Here is a 21333-nt window from a genome sequence, read left to right as displayed (position 1 = left end):
TGCAAGGATATTGGATGGTGGTGGTTGTTCTGTGCTCATTTTTATCAGAAAATTAACTGCAAAAATTAACCAGATGAATTAGTAAATGTATCATGTAATTAACCAAAATGATTATGGTCTTTTAATCAAATTGGTCCTCCCACTAACTTAGCGAATCCTACACTACCAAAATAGAATACGGAAATCCTAGTTGGATGGATTTCTAGTGGGTGATTGAATTCTTATAATTCTATTGATCATCCTCAGGTACATCCATTATTGGAATTACAATAAACTATAAGTGAGCAACTCCTTGCCCATCAAATCTCATGTGAGGTTCAATCCTTTACCTAGCCCCTAATGCTCAAAATCTCAGGTACATCTATTATTGACTTATCTTGCATTAGTTAAGTTGATCCCATTGAGCAAGTAATTATGCAAATAATTTTAATGTCCTCAAGTACATCTATTATTGACTTATCTTGCATTAGTTAAGTTGATCCCATTGAGCAAGTAATTATGCAAATAATTTTAATGTCCTCAGGTACATCCAATATTGGCCACCAAACCATTTACACATTTACAACATCTCATGCTTAACAATTATTCTTAAGAAAATCTCTTAAATTAATTGCATCTTATGCAACTATTTAAAATTTCTTAAAATAATTGCCCCAATGGAGGGCCTATGTTATAATTACTTTAATTATAGCATTTCCAACTTAATCATTTCTTTGGAAGATTTTATAGTCATCCCAATTACTGTTAAGGTCTCACTTTGCACATTATCCATTTAGCATGCATATATCATATAATTGCATACATTCCCATACATCTCATGCATTCATGGATAAGCAGTAAATATGGTATGATCATGGACATTCTAAGGGATTCAATTCTGAGCCACCAAGAATTGAATCAGGGCATTCCTAAGTGCATTTCATTCATTCATTTTACAAGTATTGCTGAAGGAGTACATAATCAACACTTGATCTTGAATTCCTCCCACTGGTCCCACCAATGCTCTTGACCTCCTTGAACTTCTTGCAATCCATTATTACATAGTAATCCTTGGCATACCAAGGCGAATTTACAAGAAATTAAATAAATGAAATTACAACCCAAAAATTATTACAAACTTAATAATACATGCCCAAAATAAATTAAAATAAATTAATTAATTTACAATCCCAAAGAAATATAAAAGAAATAAATCCAATCACATTGGTCTTTTATAGTCCATGATTATCCATCATGCATATCATTATTTAACAATTCAATAAAACATAAATACTTAAATTAAATTGAATATCTCATATTCAACTTAAAAATTCAGATTTGAATATGATTCAAATAAATTTAAAAATTCAGATTTGAATCTCATTCAAACAAATTTAAAAAGTTAGATTTGAATCACATTCAAACAACCTTAAAAATTCAGATTTGAATCAAATTCAAACATTTCTTAAAAAATCAGATTTGAATCACATTCAATCATTTTTTAAAAAATCAGATCTGAATATTATTCATTCAACTTTAAAAATTCAGATTTGAATATGATTCAAACAACTTTAAAATTCAGATTTGAATCACATTCAAATAACTTTTAAAATTCAGATTTGAATCACATTCAAATAATTTTTAAAATTCTGATTTGAATCATAATTTAATTGTGTGATTAAAACTTCTAATTAAACACTTTAATTAGTCAAAGAATAGGCCTTAGATCATACAATAATTGCAGAATTAAAAGCCAAACCTTGAACCACCCATGGAAGCCAAACCACGCGCACCATTAATGGTGTTTTTCAAGCATGCCGCCACACCTCCATTGCAACCAGCAATGGATAAATCATCTCATGATCAAAACACACAATTAAATCATATAATCAACAATCTAAGTGGCAAATATAGTGGCTCTGATACCAATTGAAGGAACATAATTGTAAAAAACACAAGTTTATACCATTGAATTCAAAAATTTTCACCTAGGGTCACATGCATCATGCAAGATTTATTTTTATCTATTTGATTTCAATGATAAACAACATATTAAAACTCTTTTAATATGTTTTTGGATCTGTATTTGCCATTTAAGATTTTAAAATTAATCAGATTAATTTTAGATCCCTAGATTCAATCAAGAACGATTACACTAACCTCTTGATGCACTGCAGCGTGTCTGCGCCTTTGAGATTTGTCTTCAGGACACCAAATGTTGTCCCTCTAGCTTGTCCACACCAAGAACACCTATGGCAGCCCTTGAACAGCTTCTAAAGCATTCTCTATTAATTAGAAATTCAAGTTCTGCCTTTTAAGAGATTATAGGTGTAAACAGGACACTAGAAACAATTTCTAGTGTTCTTAATTCAAGAGATTGATGGCTAATCTCTTTGAATTGATGAGAGATGAAGAAGAATAGATGGAGAGCCTCAAAATGGCGTGACAAAGAGGTGTGGCTACTGGTTGTATTTTTCTTTTTTACAACAACACTTATATAGCTAGGTTAACATATTAAACCCTTGCCACATGTCAACCTTTGATTAGCTCTAGGTTTAAGTGACCCAATCACGTTGTGCCAAGTGTCAAACATATATTTAATCATGATTTTAATCATCTTAAATGATTACAAAAACATTTGGCAAGCTTATGTGTAATTCCATGTGTCACCATCTCATGGTGCCACGTGTCATACTGTGAAATGACCAAAATGCCCCTGTGTCTTAATTTTGAGTTCTTAACCCAAAATAATTATTTCTCTTCTTCTAATCAATTTATATCAAATATAAATTAATTAATTAATCTCTATTAATTAATTTCTCATTAATTAAATTCATATTTAAACACTTTAAATATAAATTTAACTTATACTATACATCTAATAATTTAGAATTGGTTTCAAGTCATGCTAGGGACTTTGCAATTTAATTGCAAACAAAACCTATTTATTTAATCAATTAAACTCTTTAATTAATCAATTAAACTCTTTAATTAATTAATTAAATCATATTTAAATAGGTGATAACTTGTGTATGTTGGTGACTTACTAGGCTCATCACTAATTGGCAATGAGATATTATATCAACTCTTAATATCATCAGAACTCTTTCTTACCATAAATGATTTCTCTAAATCATTTATGCACCTCATAGGCCATGGTTAACACCTAGCATAGCATTCCATGGGCACCCAATTAGTAATAAGGTTTACCTTAAATGAACATATAATCATATGTTACCATGCACTAGAATCTCTCTGTTACAAAATCCCAACTCAAGTTGGAGTCATGGTTTATGTCAAACTCCATTTGCTATGAATATTATGTTCTCTTTTAATTCCAATTATTGATTAAAATGATTTTCTCATCAGAAACTCTTTTATGAATAAATCTATCTGTCCTGGCCAGGAACTTGAAACATCAAGAACAATTAAATGAACATAGGATTTTATCTCTATTTACTTGGAGGAACAGATTCCATCTTGATCAACACCTACCTCCATATATAACTAGTAGGAGCCAACATTGCCCATACACCCATACACAGTACAAGTATGAAAGCAGTATCAAACTCAAACTACCTATATACAAGATAACTGTGCTATCTCAGGTCTAAAGATTATATACACTGATATGATTTATGACCAAACATTGACAAGAGTAAACTCCATGTGCTTGTCATAACTGTCACTGGTTCGGCCTACTTATCATTTATAAGTGCCTATCATGTTTGTCATATGACATGAGACTCACCATTCCATCTTATTTATATCTCATATAAATAACTTGGTAATAAACATGAATACAATCTTTTTGGATAAGTCATGTCCTTATGATGAAGTATCCTCGATTGTGAACCTATTTATGATACTTTGTGCTAGAAATACTGTCACTCATATTCTTAACAACTTAAGAATAGAATTTCTAACAAAATATCAATGGACCTTTTCTATTACACATAAATATATTATGTAAACGAAAAAGTGGAAATGCCTTTTATTAATAAAATATGTATAAGATACGTACTAAATGATATGCTCTAGGGCATACTACTAACAACAAGGACACCACGCTGGAATTTTTGGGTAGCTTCAAGCCAAACTTATGGCCTACCGATAGGGAGGACAGGGGCAGGATTGAATTTTGCCTGCTTGGTGTCGATCGGGTAATGAACATGGATGAGTTCAACGCCATCTTTGGCTTTGATAATGTCGGTCACCAAGAGATTCCAAGAAACCGTATGCTGTACAACAACATCAACTTCTCTAGTTCCATTTCCCCGAACTCAGAGCCGTACAACTCCAGCAAATCCAAATCAATGGGCATCACTAGTCCAGCACTGCAATACATGCATCGGTTCGCCGCCCATACCATCATGGGCCGTGGCGATAGCCTTGGCATTGTCAACGCCAACGAGCTCTTCTTTTTGTGGTGTATGGTCACCAGACAGTGGTGCAGCACCAGCTTCGTCTTGTGCAACCGTCTCTGATGCCTTTGCCATCAATCTACTAGCCACATTGTACTTGGTGGCCTTGTCACTACCATTGCCCTCCACTTTGGTTTTGTTCCAGGACATAATAGGCTGTTCTTTGTCACTGGAACATTGCGAATTGATAAGACTATTTGCATATCCATGGGGATATGTAAGAAAGTGGGCAACACATGTTACTTGGTCGATGCCGAAGGAAACACCATCCTTCGGAGAGACGAAGGAAGAGAAGGACCTGGCGAAACTTCGCAACCTCAAGAAGAAGGGCAAAAGCGAATGTTCGAAGAGTCCCCTGTCTGAGTGCCTCCATACACACCACCACCGACAGACCTGGTCCTTACATACCTACAGCGCATGGAGACCACAATATTATGTAGGATGCAAGCTATTGAGGAAAGCCTCCTGGAAGCACACAACAAGCTGGACATGCTAATGGACAAACTAGATGAGGAGGATGAGGAACCAGGATCACCAGCATCACCATCATCATCATCAGAGGCCTTTTAGAGCTAGGATTAAAGAACAGGATCTTTATTGTAATATATTACATGCCCTAGTCCTAACTTGCAATCATAGGTTTCTTTTATTTGCTTTATGTTCAAAAATTTTCCATGCTTAAAAAAAAATGATTCCTTAAATTTTTGTACGTTTGCTCTAATTTTGTACATTATGCTAACATTGAGGACAATGTCTGGTTTAAGTTTTGGGGAAGGGGGGGGGGATACAATTGCATTTGCATATCATTACATGCACATCATTGCATTGTTTAAATTCAGCTACATTATTCTTGTGTATTAAAAATTTTTGAGAATTTTTGAAAAATTTTGGATTTTTGAATATGAAACTTAGCACTATAACCAAATTTTAGTAAGCTAATAATTGAACTCTATGGAATAGAGGAATGAACGTATCTAGATAGGCAAAAAGGGATTCTAACTTGTTGTTTGTAAAGAAATTAATCTCTTTAATATAACTAGACTAGTTAAACCACTTAATAACTATTAATTTATCACATTGAACTTGTAAAATTAGGAGAATAATTTTTGAGATACAAACAAACCTAAAAATGCCTCACTAGCTCTAGAACATATCTCTTGGACCTATCAAGGCGAAATCCTAGCATAAGCTTGATGAAGAAATGATTAAGGCATTCTTTGATATAACCTCACTAAGCCTTAGCCACCCCTAATTAAAATGGATATCCCTTGTAGCCAACTTGAAGCCTATGTTTATCCCTTAGAATTTATTACTTATCCATGTTATTTACCTAGTCCCTAGCCTAAACACCTACCATACCCTTTTGAGGAAGGAAAAAGCATAAAGAAAATGAAGAGAGGATGTGGAACTAAAAAAAGAATGCAAGTGTGCAATGGAAATCAAAGAAAATTTTGCCTTTCCAACCCATGCAAAAGTAATGAGTTTGGGGGAGAGGACAAAAAGAAAAGAAAAAAGTCCCAAGATAAGTATCATGGAGGCATGCTTAACACTGCAAAAAGCCAAAAGCCCTTCCTCTCCATACAAAATCAGAGCTATATGCATACATACTATCCTCATATTTGAATTCCCTAAAAACCTTTCATTGGCAACCAAGTCATTATCCCCTAGCCCCATTACAACCCTTTTAAAGACCTTTTGATCTTTTGAAAAGTACATGCTATATTAGTGGAGATAGAAAATTGAGATATGCATATGGGGCTGGAATCGAATTGCTTCACCACAATTACCCATAAAGGAGGCAAATTTGGGAGAGTTAGTGTTTCTCAAATCTATCCTGATAAAACAGGGTATTTGTGGCTTATCAATGGTATTGTAAAGAGGAATAATTAGTCAAAACACCATGAAAGAAGGTGAAAATTCTAAACAGGCAGCTATTAGAACCCTTATGCCTTGAAAGAGGGAAGTTGGGATGAAGGTTGGAGGAGTTCAATTCTATGCTTATTAAATTGATGGTTGTATTCCTAAGTATCCCCTGAAATGTGCTTTACAACAGAGTTTCGTTTTTCTTGAGGATAAGAAAAAGTTTGAGTTTGGGGGTATTTGATACACTTTAATTGTATAGATGTTTTTAAGCACATTTGTATTCTAATTCATAGCACTTAGGCAAGTATTTTCATGCATAGTAGTTGATTTCATTAGTTTTTGTAAATTTTGTTGCCAAGCCCATAATTCCATATTTTCTACATTATTTCAAGCGTTTGGGTGAAGCCCCAAAGAATGGGAGTGCAAAGGAAAGCTTAGAGAGGTAAAAAGACAAAGAATTGCTGCTGATACAAAGTACATGGGTCGTGTAAACCAAGCCCTAGACCCATGTAACTCTCTGCCAGAAGAAAGCCAAGAGAATCGATGAGAAACACAAGTACACGAGTCGTGTAAGTAGACCCGTGTAATATGCAGGGACCTATGTAAGTCTCTGCCGAGCGCAAGCTTGAAGAACCTTATGGGAACAATAGTACACTGCCCGAGTAACCAGGCCCGTGTAGTTAGCACAGACCCATGTAACTTTTTGTGCCAGTGCAAGATTTCACAACTCCCTTCCAGCAAGTTACACGGCCCTACATTACAGGACCCGTGTAGTCACACACGGGCTGTGTACTATACTGCAGCAAGTCTTGTAACTCGAATTCCCCTCCTATTTTCTGATTCAAACGAGACTCCTAAAGTCTTTTAGACTCAAAATGACCTAACCCTAGAGCAACCAATATAAATGGAAAAAGAAAACATCAGGAAAAGGGGGCTTGGATCACTGCCCTGGATCAAGCATCAAGGTTGTCACAAGCTCTACATTAGTACCAAAGAAGTTTTCCAGCTGAAGCTCCATAAGATCAAAGCTGCAAACTCTCTTTGGTTCCTTCGTTTCATCTCCCTAGACAGATTTTTATTATTTTATTTCTTCTGCATAACTCTCTTTTTATTGTTTTTATTTTTTATCATGAAATTTGCTGAACTCACTATAAGTGAGTAGTTTTCTTATTCTGGATTTGGGAGAGTAACTCTTGTAATTATTATTATGGATGAACACTGACCTTTATTTATTGGATTTGAGATTCGTTTTTTAATTTAATTTCTTGTGATTTTAATGCATGCTATGTGTTGGTACCCACTTAGTTATGATTGTAGATGTTAATTGAAGGATCGAAAGGTGAAGATTAACATTAGAAAATCAAGATCTTGAACCTAGGAATTTTGACCTAGACATAGGCTGATACCTTTGTGGAACTTCAAAATTGGTCAAAGATCCTAAAGGATTTTAATTAATTTAATCACTACGAAAGTAGGGTTTGAGTTAGTTAGAATACACCCTAGATACCTTAAGAGAGGATTTAGGATAGCTTAGGACTAATTTCCATCAAGGAAAATGATCCTTAATTTGGTAAACAAACGAGATAACATCCCTAATAAGATTCAAGTGTGAAATCTTAATTCCAGAATTGTTCCCAAAATATATTACTTCAATTTAAGATTACTATTCTAGTATTTAAAATTAACAAACTTCATTCCCTAAATATTCGATAGCCTAAACAGTCAAAATTACTATGTAGATTGGTACTTGCTAAATAAAGGTCCTCGTGGGAACGATACTCTACTTATTACTTTATTACTTTTTAGCAATCCATGCACTTATGATGGTTGCAAAATGGCAAAACACATACCTGAATGGAAATGGGATCAGGTCAACATAGATTTTGTAAGTGGTCTACCTCTCACCCAGAAAAAGCATGACGTAGTATGGGTGATAGTGGATAGATTGATGAAGTCAGCACACTTTCTGCCAGTTAGGACTGACTAATCACTGAAGAAGTTAGCAGAATTGTATATCAGTGAGATAGTTAGACTACATGGAATTTCACTTTCCATCATATCTAATCAAGACCCAAGGTTTACATTGAGATTTTGGAAGAAGTTGCATGAATCCTTGGGTACACAACTCCACTTTAGCACAGCCTTTCATCCTCAGACGGATGGGCAATCAAAAAGAGTAATCCAGGCAAACATTGAAACCAATAGAATTAACACAAATATTGAACTGAAATGATAATAATACCATGAAATATATGTTAGGTTCTTGAGGATATGCTGAGGATTTGTGTCATTAAGTTTGAGGGAAGCTGGGATAGATATCTCCCACTGGCAGAATTTGCATACAACAATAGCTTCCAAGCTAGCATCCAAATGGCCTCGTATGAAGCATTGTATAGGAGGAAATGTAGAACCCCAGTGTGTTGGACTGAATTGGGCGAAGATAAACTGGTAGGGCTAGACCTGGTGAAACAGACTGAGGAGAAAGTAAAGTTAATCAAAGCTAATTTGAAGGTTGTCTCTGACAGACAAAAATCCCATACCGACCTAAAGAGAAAAGAAATAGAATATGCAGTTGGCAACAAAGTGTTCCTTAAGGTGTCACCGTGGAAGAAAGTACTAAGGTTTGGAAGAATAAGTAGGTTAAGCCCTAGGTTTATTGGCCCATATGAAGCCATTGAACATGTAGGTCAGTGGCCTGCAAGCTAGCTTTACCACCAGAGCTGGATAAGATCCATAATGTGTTTCATGTATCCATGCTGAGAAGATACCGCTTAGATCCTTCACATGTCATTTCCATGGAAGAAATCAAAGTATAACCAGACTTGACATATGAAGAAGAACCCATACGGATCCTAGCTCGGGAAGTGAAAGAATTGAGGAACAAGCAGATTCAACTAGTGAAAGTGCTTTGGAGGCACCACAACACCGAAGAGGCAACTTGGGAAAGTGAAGAGACGATGAGGCAACAATTCCCTCAACTATTTGCATCAGGTAAATTTTGAGGATGAAATTTAAATTAGAGGGGAAGAGTTGTAACATCCTCACTGTAACAATTTCGTACATTCTACTGTTCTGGTAACTAGTGTTGGTCCAGACAATTAGAACGTCTGGAAAAATATTAGACTAGAGTGGGGAGTCGTAAATAATTCAAATACTAATAAGAAAAATTAAGGAAAAATTTTAGAAATAAAATACAACCAAGTTAAATGAGCCGGTGACCTAGCGATAGGTAACCAAGTAGAAAGTTGCTGTTTTCACAGCTAGAAGCCCTAAACCCAGGGAAAAATTTATAAAATAATTTTTGGGACTTCAGAGAAGAGTCATTGAGGTTTTGATGGCATTAGAATGCCAAGAAAATGCTTAGAAAAATTTTTCGATCAGTACAGACCATTTTGGCTCAATAAGCCAAACGGAGGGCATTTTGGTCATTTCGTCTTCAGGGATGATTTTTGGCCAACTTGTCTAGTTAATTAAATAATTATTAGGACATAAAATGTGAATAAATATTGCTAAAAATTTAATTTAAAATGAGTAGAAAAAATAAGAAAAGAAAATGAAATAAAAGTTATATTTATGACATAAGCATGATGCAATTAAAATATTTTCACCCAACCAAATTTTGACACATCATTATATACTACTTAAACATGAATAAAAGAAAATAAAAATTGAAAAACTAAACAACCATCTTCTTCTTCTCAAACAGTCGCACGAAAGAGAGAGAAAATCCTCCATTGATGCAGTCATCTAAGCTTCAAATCCTAGCCAACTAAACCATAAAACCTCATAACCTTTTCATGAAAAATTGATCTTACACCTTGGGCAAGTTAGAGGCAGCAAAAAGAAGAGAAAAGGAAGAGTTTTTCAAGCTTGGGAATATTTCAAAAGAGGTTAGTGTCCAATTCCTTTTCTCTTTCCTTCAAATTTCTTGTTTGAATGATAAATTGAACTAGAATATGTGAAATTCCATAAAAAATAAACATGTTAAAGTGTCACCACATTTTCGACAGCCAGGGTCTTATTAGGGTTTTGATGATTTCTTTGGGTTAAATGAGTATATAAGCTGCCCTTGATATGAACTTAACACTTAGCACATTTAATTGTAAGTTAATGGAAGAGTAGAGAAATTGAGAACCTAGGGTTTTGAGCAAATTGGAGTTTTTCTCCTATAATGGTGTAGGAACATTTTAATGGTCAATTCGTGACCATTTGGTGAGTTTTAAACTGAATATGAAGTGAACTGCATCATTGAATATTGGAAAGGGTAGGCTGCCTTGCGTGCTGCATTCTGGACTCTTGGATTCCAGTGTGTTTGGAGAGCCTTAACTGAACTTGTGTAGCTCCAATTAGTGTAAGGCTAATTAAGGTGAAACTAAATACATAATACCACAACTTTGGTGAAGGAACCCTACCTAGAAAACCAACCTAAGTGGCCTTAAAAATTGACCTAATTCGGGTGACCAATATACTATCCCTGGAAAATGATCAAATGAATAGTGTTCATTCATTTGGTCATAACTCAGTGTAGAAAGGTCCAATTGACCATAAATTTATATAAATGGAAAGATTAGGCAAATTAGAACAACTTTCATGTAGAACACAAACTCAAATTCTGAACTTAACTAAATAAAATTGCTAGCCAAAATTGAACTACCAAATCTGGTAGAACCAAAAATTGCCCAGAAATTCTGGGTAAAGGCAATCCGACCAGTTATGGTGAAATAGCCATAACTTTAGCTAGAAAACTCCAATTAGGGTAATTCAAAAAGTGAAATGTAACTAGACACAATAAAGAACAACTTTGATTAAGAACACTTGGCCAAATTCTCACTGTAGAATGGCCTAATGGAAAAGTGAACTCTAGCATCCAAAACTGAAATTCTTGATTTATTTTCCATTGGTTAGAAGTATGGATTGGCAACTAATGCCAACACTTTTGGAAACCAAAATATGGTAAATTTATGTGATTAGAACTCATGTAACTATTATATATGAGAAAGTCAATAGTTTGACTTAAATGACCAAATGAATGGTAACCTTACATGTTAAGTACAAATATTCAAGAAATAACTTTGTAATGTGCCCTAGTACACCTAATAAGATTGGTTTGGATAGGTTGGCATGCCAATAGGGTTCAGTTAGCAGTATTGCACATGGCATTATGCCATTCTGTGATTTCATGGCTTTTAGCCATTTTGATATTATGGTGATACTTAGCCTTGTGCCTAATAATTATTACAGCTCATTAGCTGTTCTGTTGCACACCGGGAGATACATACGTGACCGATGGTGTAACGGCCTGAGGTACTTGGTACCTAGTGGCAGTTTACCCATTTATCTAGTCCAGTCATCCAGTATAGGTTACTTGGGCAACCAAAAATGAAAGTGAATAAATTTAATGAAATAATTGATATATCAAGTACCAAATAAATAAACTACAATTAATTACCAAAAAATTTTGTTTGTATGAGATATCGATATATGCACTGCATATTTATTTTCTTTTAATTTTTTTATTTTATTATTGGCACCACTAAGCATTATTGCTTAGCATGTTGCTTTTTGCCACGCGTAGGTTCAAGAGAGACTAACAGAGAGCCCAGCAGACCACAGACTAGGTAAGGCTTGTTCACATATCTGCATAGTATCTGTGTCATCTCACAGACTTCAGTGCATTGGTAAAGCACTAAGTCCCATTTGGTATTTTGTACTGTTTGTATTTTATAAAAAAAACTTTTATTTTCTCATGTATAGTTGAAACTCATGTAATATATTTTCGTATTAATGTAAATATTTGTAATTTGTGTTTATAAATGAAAATATAGTATTTATTTATGATTTGTACATGATTATCATGTGAAATGAATGAATGATAAATAAAAGAATTTTTGAGAAATGGTTGAGAAATATTGAGATTATGTTGATATAATGGAGTTTGAGAATGATTAAAAATGTATTGGAAGTGTTTTTCATAGGTTCCGAAGAACTATTTTCTCCATTTTTAGTCAGTACTCTGCCGGATTTTCTATAAAATTTTCGGAACCTCAAATGAATTTATAATTTTAATAAATGACTTAAATGAGTTAAATTTCACAAGTTGCACTTCATAACTATGAAGAAATAAATTAAGGAAGGATAAAATAATTGAGTTAAAATATAGTGTTCCGGTACACTGTGTGGCATATCTTGCTCGGCTATACTGTAGACGGGTAAGGGGTGTCACATTTAGTGGTATCAGAGCACGGTTTAGGCATTTCTGGGTCTAGATCGAGTCCATACCATGCATTGCATTTATAAGAGTCAAGGTGAAACTAATGCAGATTTGTTTGTTTTTCTTATTTTGATTAGGATATGGACCCCACATCATAGAGGGCAGTTGAGGAGGAAGTGGAGAGTCGTGCTCCACCTGCAGTAGCTGAAACTGGGGGTAGGGGAAAACCTGCTCCACCAGCTCCAGCAGAGCCTGCACAGCCTCCACAGGCCATGTTTCAACAAATGGCCGAATTTTTCATACAAATGGCAGGGGTAATGCCACCACCACCACCTCCACAGTAGAAATCCCATCTGGAAAAACTGAGAAAATTTGGAGCAGTGGATTTTTTTGGCAAGAGAGAAGATGATTCTGTTGTAGCTGAGAACTGGTTGGACAGAATAGGGAGAGTTTTAAAACAACTCCACTGCACCCTAGAGCAAAACCTAGAAGTTATTGTATCTCTACTGCAAGATGATGCATATCAATAAGGGATACAGTGTCCAGTGAAGTGCTACCAGAACAAATAACCTAGGAGTTCTTCCTCACTCAATTAAGAAAGAAGTATGTGGGAAGTGTGTACCTAGAAGATAGGAGAAGAGAATTTATTAACCTGAGGCAGAGACAGCTGACAATAGCTGAGTATGAAAGAGAATTTGTCAGATTTAGCTGTTATGGAAGGGAGATAGTCCCTAATGAGGCCGAAAAGTATAGAAGATTTGAAGAGGTGCTGAATGATAACATCAAGGTAATGATCACTGCCTCCTTGGGAATCACAAACTTCACCAAGTTAGTCGAAGCTGTAATAAAAGTTGAGAAAGTCAGAATAAGTGAGCAGATCAGGAGAGAGAGACAGCAGAAGAGGGGCCGAAGTCAGTCGAGCTCATCTCCTGCACTTGGCAAGAAGTTCAAAGGTCCACCTACTCAGAGTTTAGGTCAACCTCAAGGTCAGGGTCAGTCCCAGGGGCCCAGGCCATTGTTTACACCTAGGAGAGGCCAGTCCACACTATCAGTGGGCAACTCTCCAGGGACAGTGTTTAGGGAACCAGCCCCAACATCTTCTGCTTGTCCACATTGCCTGAAATGGCATAAGGGGGAGTGTTGGAGAGTGACGGGTGCCTGCCTAAGGTGTGGGTGGATAGAGCATCAATTAAAGAACTGTCCACGCAGAACTGCTACAGCTGCTCCAGCACAAACAGATAGACCTGGTCCTGCACCTCAAAGGGGTAGGAAGTCTGGTAAATCTGAGGCAGCTGGTCCATCACAGAGACTTACATCTGAGCCAACCGAGAGGCCAGAGGCTAGAGTACCTACCAAAGCTTATGCCATGAGAGCTCAGAAGCAGCAAGATGCCCCAGACGTCATCAGGGGTACGTTATTCCTCTACAACACATCTGTGCATGCATTGGTGGATCTAGGATCTACTCATTCATACATCTGCATCAACATACCCGTAGAAAGGGGGATACTAGTAGGAGAGAGTGACCAAGACATTCTAGTCACAGATCTATTAGGCCACAGTGTGGTAGTGAACAAGGTGTACATAGGTTACCTATTAAGGATTCAGGGGTATGAATTCTTGGTAGAGCTGATTGAATTGCCTTTCCATGAGTTTGATGTGATTTTGGGAATGGACTGGTTATCACGTCATCAGGCAATGGTTGATTGTAAATTGAAGAGAATTTCCTTAAAAACTCCTAAGGGTAATGAGATCACAATTGTGAGGGAAAAGACAGATTTCTTGTCCAATGTCATCTCAGCCACAGTTGCAACAAAGCTGATGAGAAAAGGCTGTGAAGCCTACCTAGCACATGTGGTGGATACTAGCCAGGCTAAGCTAGATCTGTGTGACATACCCACAGCAAGAAACTTTCCAGATGTGTTCCCTAAAGAATTGCCTGGCTTGCCACCAGAAAGGGAAGTCAAATTTGCTATTGAGATACTGCCGGGTACAGCACCAATCTCTATTGCTCCTTATAGGATGGCACCTACTGAGTTAAAGGAGCTGAAAATCCAATTGCAGGAGTTACAGGATAAGGGGTTCATACACCCCAGTGTGTCACCATGGGGAGCACTAGTGCTGTTTGTAAAGAAGAAGCATGGGACTTTGAGGTTATGCATCTGTAACACCCCTATGTTCGGTAGTGCATTCTACTGTTTCAGTGACCAGTGTTGTCCAGACAGCTAGAATGCCTAGAACTACACTTTGATATGAGTGAGGAGACATAAAATAATGAAATACAAGAAAAACAAAGGAAAAATAATAGCAAAGAAATGTAATCAAGTTAAGCGAGCCGAGAACCCTAGCGATAGGTGACCACACCGGGAAGTCACGGCGTGGACTGTTGACTAGCCCTGGACCACGGGCAACCCTGGAAAATATTTCTATGACATAAAGAGACATCAATTGAAGTATAAATGCCATTAGAAATATAAAAGAAAAATTAATTAATTAGTACAAAGAAAAGTGAGAAATCAAAAAACGGATAAAAACCCGGTGTTACCGAAAAATCGGGAATGTAACCCGAACAGGGGCATTGTGGTCATTCGACACCCCGAGTTGTCTTTTGACCTAAATGTCCATCAAAAATAAATAATATTACACTTGGAAAATATAATGAAAAATTAAATTAGGGGTACCTAATGTAAATAACAAAAATGAGAATCTTAATGTGGGAAAATGAAAACTTGATTATTTAATTAATTAACTTATGGTGAGTGGAGCGCTATGGGGTTAAATAAAGCATAAGTGGACAGATTTTATCCACTCACATTTCCATTTCCTTCAAAACACACATCCATGGCTGAATTCCAATTTCTCCAAATTCTTCCATAGCCATCCATGCAAGAGCTCCAATGGTCCATGATCAAGCCATGATTCCATGCAAGTATCTTCATTAAACTTGTTCTGCACATCATGGGCAGTAGATAGGCAACAAGAAAACCAAGTTTTGGAGAGGTTTTGAAGAATTTCCAAAGTGGTAAGTTTGTATTTTTGGGTTATTGCTTCATTAAGTTTGTAAGGATGTTATGGGTGTTTGATTTATGAAGAAACTTTTGAGGTTTGATGTTGAATGGGGAAGTGTACTTTTAGCAGCCATGGAAACACCTTGAAGACAATTTATTTTTGCTTGTAAATGGTGAATTAAATGATTGATTAAATGTATATTGTGTAGGAAATTGTTTGGGTGAAGTATACTTAGTATATGTAAATGTGAATTGAAATTTGAAGCTTGGAAATTAATGGAATGTAAAGGTACCATTACGGCAGGTTGTTAACTCTTGAAGAATGCTGGAATTCATGCTTGGTTTATGGTATATTAATGTTGAATTGTGTTGGATGTTAGGGCAGTTTGAATGTATATATGATGGTGTGAAGTTGGACATGAAAAAAGTGTTATGGTTAGGTGATTGAATTGTTGTAAATTGAGTTGAAAAAATTCTGCACTTTATGGTGTATGTTGAATGTAATTGTATGCTGCCAAAATGACCTATAATGTGTTGTGAATTATGTTTAGGTCATGATACAACCAGAATTGACTTGAATATTGAGTTTGGTAAGTGTTAGGAGTGATCCTTGATGTGTATGAAAGAAATGCAATAAGGCAGTTTGTGTTTTAGGCCTATAACTTTAAGTGTGTGGCTCCAATTGGTATGAGACCAATTGGAGGTGAAACTAGGCACAAAATGTGCCAACTTTCATGGAGAAAGCTTGCCAAAATTCTGCTTGCAAGGTAGCTTGAAAAATGACCAAATCCGGATTAAGTGCAAATAAGGCCTGAAAATTGACCATTTGGGCAGCAGTTAGTGTTTAGGCCATAACTCACTCAAAACAGGTCTAATTGACCTGAAATTTTAACCATGAATAGTAAGACCCATATCTACAAGTCTTATGAAGACACCAAAGCCCAGGAATGACCATAAGCAAGTCAAACAGCTTGCACAAATTCGGGTCCAAAAACTGGCTGAACCAAAATTGACCTAAAATGACCTAAAGTGACCAATTTTGATGCATTTTGACAAGCAATAGTAAAATGACCATAACTTGGTCTACATAACTCAGAATGACCTGAAATTTTGCCCCGCGTGCAATAAGACATAGATCTACAAGTTTGTAGTTTTGACCAAAACCCAAAAACCGAGAGAACTAGGTCGTCCCACTAGGTCAAACTAGTATCCCGGAATCCAGCAAATTGCAAGAAAATGCAAGATACATGGAAATAAATTTGGTAACATGTACCAACCCTAAAAGACTATTGAATGTGACATATTAGTGACATTAAAACCGAATTTACCTAGAACACATTGAGGGTCAACATATTAGGTTGACTAAGGAAATAATAGAATTCGACAAATTAATTATTGAACCTTATTCTTAGAGACAGTTTAAATGAGTACTGAAACACTTCAAATTGTGTTTCTCAGTTAGCAAAGACTCAGGGAAGGGGAAGGAAACACTGTGTCAGAGCCAAGAGACAGTTATCAGAGGTTTGTGCACAACTAGTTTTTAACTGATTTTGTTTGAATATTTCATATGATTAAATGACATACTTTTCTTATGTATTATGTTTAACAAGCATTGGATTTAATTAAATGATTATTGAAATTGTTATAGTATGTATGAATTTAGCTTGTAAAATAGTATTTTCACAAGTATTAAGCATTGTTATGGATTGAATAAATTATGTTTTGAAAAATTGTGATAGAACATGTTTTGAATTGTGATGGTAATTTTCATGGAAAAATACAAATTTATGATTTGAATTGTGATGAGCATACAAATTATTAGATATTGGAATTGACTTTGAATCGAATTATATTGTGATTTATGCTCACTAAAAGGATTGTGATATTGTTTTATATCTCACTATAGATGCTTGACTAGGTTATTACCCATCTCTCTCATTTGTTGAGAAGACAATGGAGTTGGTTGTGTTTTGATTACCATGGTACGTGCACAGGCTTAGATTTTCCTCTGATTTGAGGTTAGATCTAAGTTTTTTTTTATCATTATGGCCCTTGCAGAAGATTCATTATTGTGATGGTACTGTGCACGATGATTCGACCTCCCCGACCATAGGGAGTTAGAATATGATTCGACCTCCCCGACCATAGGGAGTTAGAATCACCCCGAAGATGGCCCTTTCGGATTAGTCTTGCATAGTTAGTGAGATAAAGAATGATTTTTGAGATAAAGAATGATTTTTGAGATGCAGCATGATTTTTGAGATACAAAATGATTTTTGAGATACAGCATGATTTTTGAGATACAAAATGGTTTTTGAGACATAGAATGTTTTTGAATAGTAAAGAATTGTGATTTCAGTTATGATTTATGTATAATTGATTTTGTTGGAACTACCTTAACTGGTTAGTCATGATTTGATAAATTGAATTTCGTGATCATAGTCATTTCATACAAACGATTTACATTATTGGCAATGAATATTTTGAGTTTTGGAATTTGATGAGTATTCAGATTTCCAAATTATTTACTGTAAATTTTGTCAATGTATATTGTACTATGTTTTAAATTATAGTTGTGCACCATCGAAGTTCACCATTCAATGATAGCTTTGTATGTCGTCAGTAAGAATAGCATAGAGCAGTGAGTAAGTTTCTTTGAAGACACTTTCAGATCAGCTCCAGGTATATTATAGGTATACCCATGTACATAGGTTTTGATGTATGCATGTAATAATATGTATGTAAATTATTTGAGCAATTGTATAAAAACTCTTGTAAAACATTTTGGTATGTAATTAAATGTAAATTATTGTAAATATAAATTTGAGATTTCATTTACTTGAATAGTTTTGTATTATAAATTTTGAGTCTTGTAATCAATGAAATGTTTCTTTATGATGAGATTAGTTTGAAAATGAATTGATTGTTTATTGAGAATTGAATTGTGAATTGAAATGAAGTTATTGAAGTTGTATTTGAGAAAACATATTGGGAGCATTTTCTTTTGCAGGATTGAAGAACTGTTTTCTCAAAATACAGCCGGCACTTTGCCGAAATTTTGAAAAAATTTTATAACACTATATTTTAATCGATGATTTAAATTTCACAAAAATTGTTTTTAAAATCCCTTGTAGTATATTTAATGGGTTATCGGTAGCCGAAGTACGGTAATTCATTAGGTGTACTACAGGATCATGTTACATCTTACGGGGGAGTAGGGTGTGACAGCATCGATTACCGGCAGTTGAATAAAGTGACTGTGAAGAACAAATATCCATTGCCTAGAATTGCTGATCTATTTGATCAGTTGAAGGGAGCAGGAGTATTTTCTAAAATTGATCTCAGATCAGGGTATCATTAATTGAGGGTGAAGGATGCAGATGTGCCAAAGATTGCATTCAGGACCCAGTATGGGCATTATGAGTTCCTGGTGATGCCCTTTGGCTTAACAAATGCACCAGCAACATTCATGGACCTTATGAACTGTATCTTGCATCCATACCTAGATCGGTTCATAGTGGTCTTTATTGATAATATTTTTGTGTATTCCATGACTAGGGAACAACATGATGAGCATTTGAGGATTGCTCTACAAACCCTGAGAGAAAGGAAGCTGTATGCTAAGTTGTCCAAGTGTGACTTCTAGTTGAATGAGATTGCATTCCTTGGACACATAGTGTCAGCTAATGGGATTAGAGTGGATCCCAAGAAAATAGAAGCAGTGATGGAATGGAAGCCTCCCAGAAATACAACTGAGGTCAGAAGTTTCTTGGGGCTAGCTGAGTATTACAGAAGATTTGTGAAGGGATTTTCTTTAATAGTTGCTCTAATGACCAAGTTGTTACACAAGAATGTCAGATTTGACTGGAATGACAAATGTTAGGCCAGTTTTGAGAAGTTAAAGGCTATGTTGACAAAGGCAACAGTGTTAACACAGCTTGTGTCGGGAAAGGATTTTGTGGTCTACAGTGATACCTCACATAATAGGTTAGGGTGTGTATTGATGCAAGAAGGGAAGGCGGTCACCTATGCTTCCAGGTAGCTAAGGCCACATGAACAAAAATACCCTACTCATGATCTAGAATTGTAGCAATTATCTTCGCACTGAAGATATGGAGGCATTATTTGTATGGGGAAAAGTGATATATATTTACACAGACTATAAAAGTCTGAAATATTTGCCAACCCAGAAGGAGCTCAACCTTAGACAGAGGTGATGGATTGAGTTTCTAAGGACTATGACTGTGTGATTGACTACCATCCTGGGAAGGCAAATGTAGTTGCTAATGCTTTAAGTAGAAAATCCATGACATCTTTAAGATCATTGAATGCCCGTCTATCCTTGGCTCGAGATGGAGCTATTTTGGCTGAGTTACAAGTGAGGCCAAACTTGCTACAGAAGATTTTAGATGGGCAGAAGGTAGATGAGAAGTTAATGGCTACTATAAACAAAATTTCAGAAGGGAAGGCAACTAACTATGAGGTAAAAGCATATGGGTGTCTATACTATAAAGGAAGAGTGTGTGTACCAGATGATAGGGAATTGAAAGCCAATATTCTAAAAAAGGCACACACCTGTGTTTATGCTATGCACCCAGGAAGTACAAAAATGTATCGTGACCTGAAGCTTCATTATTGGTGGCCTGGTATAAAGAAGGACATACCTGACTATGTGACTAAATGCTTGACATGTCATCAAGTCAAGGTAGAATGTCAAGTTCTATCAGGTTTGCTATAACCTATATGCATACCTGAATGAAAATGGGATCACATCACCATGGATTTTGTAAGTGGTCTACCTCTCACCCAGAAGAAGTATGACGCAGTATGGGTGATAGTGGATAGATTGATGATGTCAGCACACGTTCTGCCAGTTAGTACTGACTACTCACTGGAGAAGTTAGTAGAATTGTATATCAGTGAGATAGTTAGACTGCATTGAATTCCACTTTCCATCATATCTGATCAAAACCCAAGGTTTACATCGAGATTTTGGAAGAAGTTCATGAATCCTTGCGTACACAACTCCACTTTAGCACAACTTTTCATCCTCAGACGGATAGGCAATCAGAAAGAGTAATCTAGGTAAACATCGAAATCAATTGAATTAACATAAATATTGAACTGAAATGATAATAATAACATGAAATATATGTTAGGTCCTTGAGGATATGCTGAAGAGTTGTGTCATCAAGTTTGAGGGAAGTTGGGAAGTTCATGAATCTAGGTCCTTGAGGATACAATGCTTCATACTGGCAGAATTTGCATACAACAATAGCTATCAAGCTAGCATCCAAATGGCCCTGTATGAAGCATTGTATGGGAGGAAATGTAGAACCCCAGTGTGTTGGACAGAATTGGGAAAAGATAAACTAATAGGGCCAAACCAAGTGAAACAGACTGAGGAGAAAGTAAAGTTAATCAAAGCAAATTTGAAGGTTGCCTTTGACAGACATAAATCCTATATCGACCTGAAGAGAAAAGAAATAGAATATGCAATTGGCGATAAAGTGTTTCTCAAGGTGTCACTGTGGAAGAGGGTACTAAGGTTTGAAAGAAAAGGTAAGTTAAGCCCTAGGTTTATTGGCCCATATGAAGTCATTGAACGTGTGGGTCCAGTGACCTATAGGCTAGCTTTACCACCAAAGCTGGACAAGATCTATAATGTGTCTCATGTATCCATACTGAGAAGATACCGCTTAGACCCTTCATATGTCATTTCCATGGAAGAAATTGAAGTACAATCGGACTTCACATATGAAGAAGAACCCATACGGATTCTAGCTCGGGAAGTGAAAGAATTGAGAAACAAGTAGATTCCACTAGTGAAAGTGCTTTGGAGGCAGCACA

Source organism: Hevea brasiliensis, chromosome 7 (genome assembly GCF_030052815.1).
Source record: "Hevea brasiliensis isolate MT/VB/25A 57/8 chromosome 7, ASM3005281v1, whole genome shotgun sequence".
NCBI lineage: Eukaryota > Viridiplantae > Streptophyta > Magnoliopsida > Malpighiales > Euphorbiaceae > Hevea > Hevea brasiliensis.
Note: the sequence above shows the minus strand (reverse complement) of the source record.